A 7,073-nucleotide genomic window follows, 5' to 3' on the forward strand; every position below is an offset into this window, starting at 1 on the left:
ATAGGAATCTGAGAACACCAAATAGAGTCCACAAAACACATAATAGGGCTTTGGAAACTGGAGGTTTAGATAGAAGGCAATGAGATCTATACCAGACACCTAGGGCCTCTTCTTTCTGTCGCATGCTATGAATGGAAACCTTTCTATTTACAAGGGGCTTGTAAAAACAAAGGCATTAGAAATATCAACAAAGCACAGGAAATCAAGGATACCATTAATTAGCCATGAGAAAGAGAAACAATCACATTTGAAAGCAAATAACCTACATTCTTTGACTCCAGTCCCAAAAGGAAAGACTAGAGCTCAAAAACATGCCTCACTGATTCGTACAACTCTTATGGAGATGCAACCCCCAACACCAAAAAGAAAGGTAATAATTTTGGAATCATGTATGCTCCTCCATAGCGGTATAGAGATGCTCTGCAACCTGGTTATGGTCGGTAGGGATGTCCTCAGACTTCTCTGTTATGCAGTAGCCTTCACCTAATGGACTATCAATGAATAAAACACCGAATTTACGGTAACACCGAATTTACGGTTCCATGGTGAGTCATTTTGATAGAGTTTGAGGTCTGACGAGATTCTCTAGGCCCCAATTCGTAGAAATTACCATTCCTTCTTGAGCAATCTGGCCCCCTTGCAGCCATAGAATTATGGGTGTATCTAGGCATATTTGCTCTATTGCCTCATAAAATGAATAGAACAATCTTGCTTCGGAGCATAGAAAATTTTAGGGGCGAATGTTCACCCTTTGGCGAAATTAAGGGGTTTTAAATTTTTAGTGGGCGAATAATTTGTGTCATAGTACATTTTTACAAATCACCTCAAATAGCCCACCTTATTTTAATGGAGAGGGTAAAAAGGGTAAATTTAGCCCTTGAAATTAGGAGTTACAACCTTCCATTCGCCCATTTTCAAGAATAGGTTTTATTTAAGTGAATCCATTCGCCCATTTTCAAGAATAGGTTTTATTTAAATGAATCCTATGGGCCAAAGGCCCAAATACCATATTTATAAAAGAGGTATGGTAAATTAATAAAAATATAAATAAATGAGAGGTATGGTAAATAAATTAAACATTTTTTATATTTACTCCATAAGTCACCTTATATACATGCAATGGTGTAAACAAATAAAAATATAAGAAAACCTCTTTTTATATTTAGTTCATAACCCTCATTCTATTTATGAAGGCTCAAGAAAGAGGTTTTATTTAAGTGAATCCTCTGGGCCAAATACCATATTTGTAAAAGAGGTATGGTAAATTAATAAAAATATAAATAAACGAGAAGTATGGTAAATCATTTTTTATATATTTACTCCATAAGTCACCTTATATTTACGAACACTAAAAAAATGCATTATATTTAGGTGAAACCTATGGGCAAAATACTATGGGACAAATACCATGCACTAGATTGTTATTAATACCATGAAAAAAAACATTATTAACCCTATTATTAGTATTAATAAAAATAAAAATGGCACATGGTATTGACCCATGGTATTCACCAAAATGGCACATGGTATTGACCGATGGTATTCACCTGGAATGTAGCCTATTTAAATGGGGGAATTAAACCAACATAGATCCATCTTTACTCTAGATCTACTAACCCCCGAGAGGTATCAAATATCGTGATATGCAAACTAGCATAGAGTGAAAAAATATTTGATCCGATCAAGAGTAAAAATGGATGTTATAATTTAATGTATGTTAAACATTTTAGTTTGGTTAAAATAAAAAATAAAATAAAAATCAACTATTAATCTTATTAATTTTTATAAGTTACTAATAGTAATTTTTAAGCTCCAGGTTTATGATAACCCATGGTATTGACCCATGGTAATACCATGGTATTCATGTGAGCATAAACTATTTAAAGGGGAAATTCTATGATCTTAGATCCATATTAATTCTAGGTCTACCAAGTGCTCAGAGGGATAAATATATTTCATCCCCCTAAGAGTGGTAGATGTGGAGTTAAGATGGGTATAGGTTGGTTTTTATGATAATGAATATATTAAATAGACTTAGGAAATTATATTGTAAAAAAATCTTAAGGTGAATGGTTAAAGCATAGACATTGGACAAGTATATTTGTATACTTCTGTTTTAAACTAAAACAAATCCAGGGCTAAAAGGAATTGATTGATTGCACTAGTCATTCTTCTATAACTTTCCAACATATGCTGGAGTAAACAGATTGTAATTTGGGTAATTTTTTTAATTGCAAACAGGAACATACTTGTGTATTGGCAGGGTGTTACGAGGTCCCTAGAAGTGATGAATTTGAATTTTTCTTGGTTTTATATATAGTATTAGGTTTTTTCTCATGCTTTCTGTGAATGGCATGGGTGAATTTTATCCTACACCCACTAGGTTATCGATATGTAATGTAATTTCAGTAATTTTGATTTCAAAAGATATTTTAAATAAATGCAATGATTTCATTTGTGTATTCAATAAACACAAGATTTTATAATTGAGTAAAATATTCGCCATTCCTGGTGAGAGATTCACCAAAAAATTATATATACATATCATATTATTGATAAAATCGCGTTCCATTTTTCCTATATACCATGGAGATTCGCCTATTTATTATACATGCAAATTTAGGGTGGGTTCTTAAAATTTTCCCTACTTCGGAGGATGTCTTTACATTTAAATACCCAGGTCTCCATGGAAATGCTTCCTCTAGCTTCTGTCATCTCCAGATACTCGGCCACACAACGAAGCTTGCATATCTATAAATTCTTTGCATTACTTACATTCGACAACGCTTGTCTGTAAGTTCTTTGTTCTATGCATTTGGCAGCTAAAGGGAACCGGTCTTGCCCTTGCCACGCAATAAAGGCTACCTCTTGATTAATTGGGACCAACGAATGGATCAATTACTACTGGATCCGCTTCTAGACCGCTGTTCGGGAGGCATTTTTCCCTAACTGTGTAACTGTTTTCCTTTCTTAACTAACTATTAATCCAAGGGCACAAGCAATTTTAATCGTCTAACATCTGATTGGACACTCCAAACCAAGACACAGTGGCAATTTGGGAAATTGATTTCAGAGGGGAACACCTTACAACGTAATTAACATTCCCTCAAATCATTACAATTTTAAAACTAATTTATATGGTTGACATGTGAAATTTGGGAATAAAACCAATTCAATAAGAATAACATAATATAAATTTTAGCTCAATTATATCAACTGAACAGATAATGGGTAAATGTATAAACCTCAATATCTAATAAACACTAAATATGTATTTCATAATATATAATACATGCTATAGTGTTAAAATTAAATAAAAAATATATTTTAAATTATTATTATTAATTATAAAAGAAAGTTATTTATATTTTAAATTATTATTATTAATTATAAAGAAGTTATTTATATTTTAAATTATTATTATTAATTATAAAAAGAAGTTATTTATATCTTTTTCATTTCAATCTAGAAAAACAATTTCAAGAAAGAATGTGATTTTTTGTTATTTAAAATGCATTTTTGAATACATAAATGGGTTTAACACCCTGAAAAACCCTAGAGCACTCACATTTTACAAATTAAAGAACTTAAATTTTAGTTTTTAAAAATCTCTGCCTATTTTTTTGTTAAAATTAATCAGAAAATATCTCGTGAAAAATGCTATTTCTTCTAGATATATATATATATATATATATATATAAAACAAGATTCTTATCCATGGAGATTTACCACCATTTATTATGGAGATTTTATATATAGACTTTGTTACAATATGATGTGCCAATATCATTGAATATCACTACCACATGCCCAAAACCCATAACTCATTTCATATGACATCTTTTTTTAATTAATAAATTTAATTAATAAATTGACACAATTACTTTGAAGATAAATCTCTCTTTAATTTGTATATATTATTATGAATATTCTAAAATATTCCATAAAAGTTGAATCTTTACCATTCCCCTAATAATTATTGATAATTAAATTAAAATTCTAAAACCTTATCTCAAAAAGACATATCTATCAACATTATTAAATATCTTACAAAATATTAACCAAAATAATCAAAATTACATATAAAATACTTTATATCAACATTTCAATAAGATACATAGTGAAGGATCAAAATTGCATATAAAATGTAATGGAAAGTGTAACAAAGTTGATGGATAAAGTAATATAAAGAAAAAAAACACATATTAAGAATAAATTAAATCAAAGAATCATTTTTATACCCAATAACTTAAATATTTTATTTATATTTTTATCATTATAACTTTAAATATTATAATTCTTTATGCTATTATTTTAAAATAAATAAATATACATATTGTTGAACCTAAGAATTACCCTCTTCTTGACAAATTTTCTCACTTCTTTCCCTTGCTTTTCCATAAGATTAAAGATCCCAATCAATGATAAATAATAGGTTTTGTCCCGAGGAAGGCATTAAATGATTGCCATGTTATATTTTTATGTTTTTTCTATTTGAATACATTTTTGCAAATTAACTACAGAACGTAGACTATTCTGCAGCTAACTGTGTATTCCGTAGCTACTTCCATGGTCTGGCAGGTTTTAGGTGTCAAATGAAGAATCTGGCCACATGGGCATCTCTAGAATTGTCTCCACATGGATCCTATCATATTCACTCAGCTCAGGTCGACAAGAAAGCAAGCTCAAGATCGTAGTCAAAGGTGGAGTCAAACATATGATACCCGGAAGCAATAGGACTCTTCATCTGCTCTTTCGTGGTTAATCAATAAATCTAACAGTTCTGTTGCAAGCATTAACTCGAATCAACCACCTATATTAACGGTTCTATTGCAAACATCTTGCTCGAATTTAAGTCACCTATAGATGATCAGACGTTTACATAGTTCTGTTGTAATACGTATAAGCATCCTGTTAGGACTCAGAATTGACCATTTTTGACCTTATATTTTTGCTATAATGTTATCCTTTTTCAGTTCATAAGTTGAAAGCTTTGATTACATAATGACCTAATTACCCCAAGGTATGAAGTAACTCTCCGCATGACTATGTGTTTAATTATTCATTACATATTCATGTTATCTTTATATTTATATTTGGAAAAGCTAACTAAGTTGCTAAGTAACCGTTGAAAATGTCTAAAGTTTGCAGAAATTATAATTCATAGTTGCTGTAACATCAGAAACAACAACTACGTTGTTGCTGCAACACTAGAAGCAGCAACTACGCAGTTGCTACAACCAGCAACAACAACCATCTAAAGCAGGGAAATGTTATTTTGCAACAACTGGAATACCGGAAATAACAAACGGCAATTATCAAAAGATCGCCAGAATTCCACGCTGACGCAACATGATTAGCAACTGTCCAAAAAGGGGTAAAACACAGTTACAGTTGCGAAAATATCAGGAACATCATGGGTTTACTAAATCAGCAACCATGGGGAAGCGGAAAAGGATAGTGCGAGGATTCCAAGAAGATGGTCGAAGTTCGGTTACCAGCTGTGTAACAGTAAGAGACCCAAGAAAGAATACATTGTCACACTGTTGTAACAACATCCTGTAACAAGGATGGATTTCTTATTTTTGACAGAAAGGTTTAACTGAATGAACTATGACAGTCTATTGTAATAGATGTCTCATCTATAAAGAGGAGACATCTACATTAGAGTGGGGGGGAGAAAAATAGTTTATAAGGGGAATTTTGAAAGACAACAGAAAAGTCTGAACTTTTATTGTAACTGGATCTTTTGGAAGATGAATAGAAGATTGTTCTGAGCACCTAATCTAGCCATTGTGTTTTGGGGAATCTTGTGAGAGGGATCGGGCCCACCTTCCTCACAAGATTCACCCATTTACTTTTCTGTCAAGTGTGTAAGTGTGTTTTGTAATTTCTTTTTGCTGGTACTCTGTTTTGGATTCTGAAGCATTACCTCTGATGATTTCCTTTTTGCTGGTACTCTATTTTGTTAATTGCTTGAAGCTGTAAAAGGATATTTCACCGGTGAATTAGAGTTACAGTGTGTATTAGCAATCTGGTTACAGGGGCAGGTGCTGAACGTCCTTACCTGGAGGATAGGGTCCTGATCCTCTGCTAACAGAGCATCCATCACTTCTCTTTTTAGATTTGTATTCTTAGTTAACTGCTTTCATTTTATCTTTGCAATGCACTGTTATAACATAGAGTGAGAAACAGAATCGTGTATACTACAACTCTTTAATGCTTTTAAAAATTAAGTACATACAGTACGCGGTAGCCTTTGAAATAAAAGACTTTCCCAGGTTGACAGATTAATGTGGTACTTGACTGTTTAATTAATAAAAAATTCAACTAGCCAACATTTTGGCGCCGTTGCCGGGGAAGGTGACTAGAGATTTCTAAAAGCATTAATGATTTCTTTGTAAGAATAACAGGTGCATGAGAGGACGCAGGAAACCTAATTTCACAGGCGGCAAAGGCGGAGGAGGAAGAAAAAACTTTATTGACGAAATCATCTCAAAGGCCGAAACATCACAGAGGACAAGTTCCCGGAGACCTCAGATCCAGTATTCCTCACAAACAGATCGATAGACGGAGGAAGTACTAGGACCTGAAAGGAAGCTGTAAGTACCAGAATACACTAAGGAACCAGTAGAAGAACCTGAAGAAACAGAAGATAAAGTAAGCGATTCTGGAAAAAGACCAATGGAGGATAACAGAGCAGAAGGAAGGGGGGAAAACTCACTCTCTACCTTGGAGTTCCCTATTGGGGAGCTCCCGAGAGGAGCAAACCCTATGAAAAACATTCCACTCTTAGCATTACCCAATTTTCATGGGTTATCCTCTGAAGACCCGGATGAATTCCTCTTTGAATTCGATATACTATGTAGAAGTTATGATTATGTGAGCCCTAATCAGAAACTAAAACTGTTTCCAGCAACACCGAAAGGGAATGCGTTAAGGTGGTTTATGAGCTTAGGAGCTCTGGCAATCACTACCTGGGATCAGATGAAAGAAAGCTTTTTGGCCAAGTATCAAGATTACTGCTGGAAAAGAGAAAGGAATGAAGAATTGTTTAAAATGGTTCAGAAGGA

The sequence above is a fragment of the Pinus tabuliformis genome, chromosome 3_2, assembly GCF_031772625.1.
Source record: "Pinus tabuliformis cultivar Carrire ecotype Pingquan chromosome 3_2, CPIR1, whole genome shotgun sequence".
NCBI lineage: Eukaryota > Viridiplantae > Streptophyta > Pinopsida > Pinales > Pinaceae > Pinus > Pinus tabuliformis.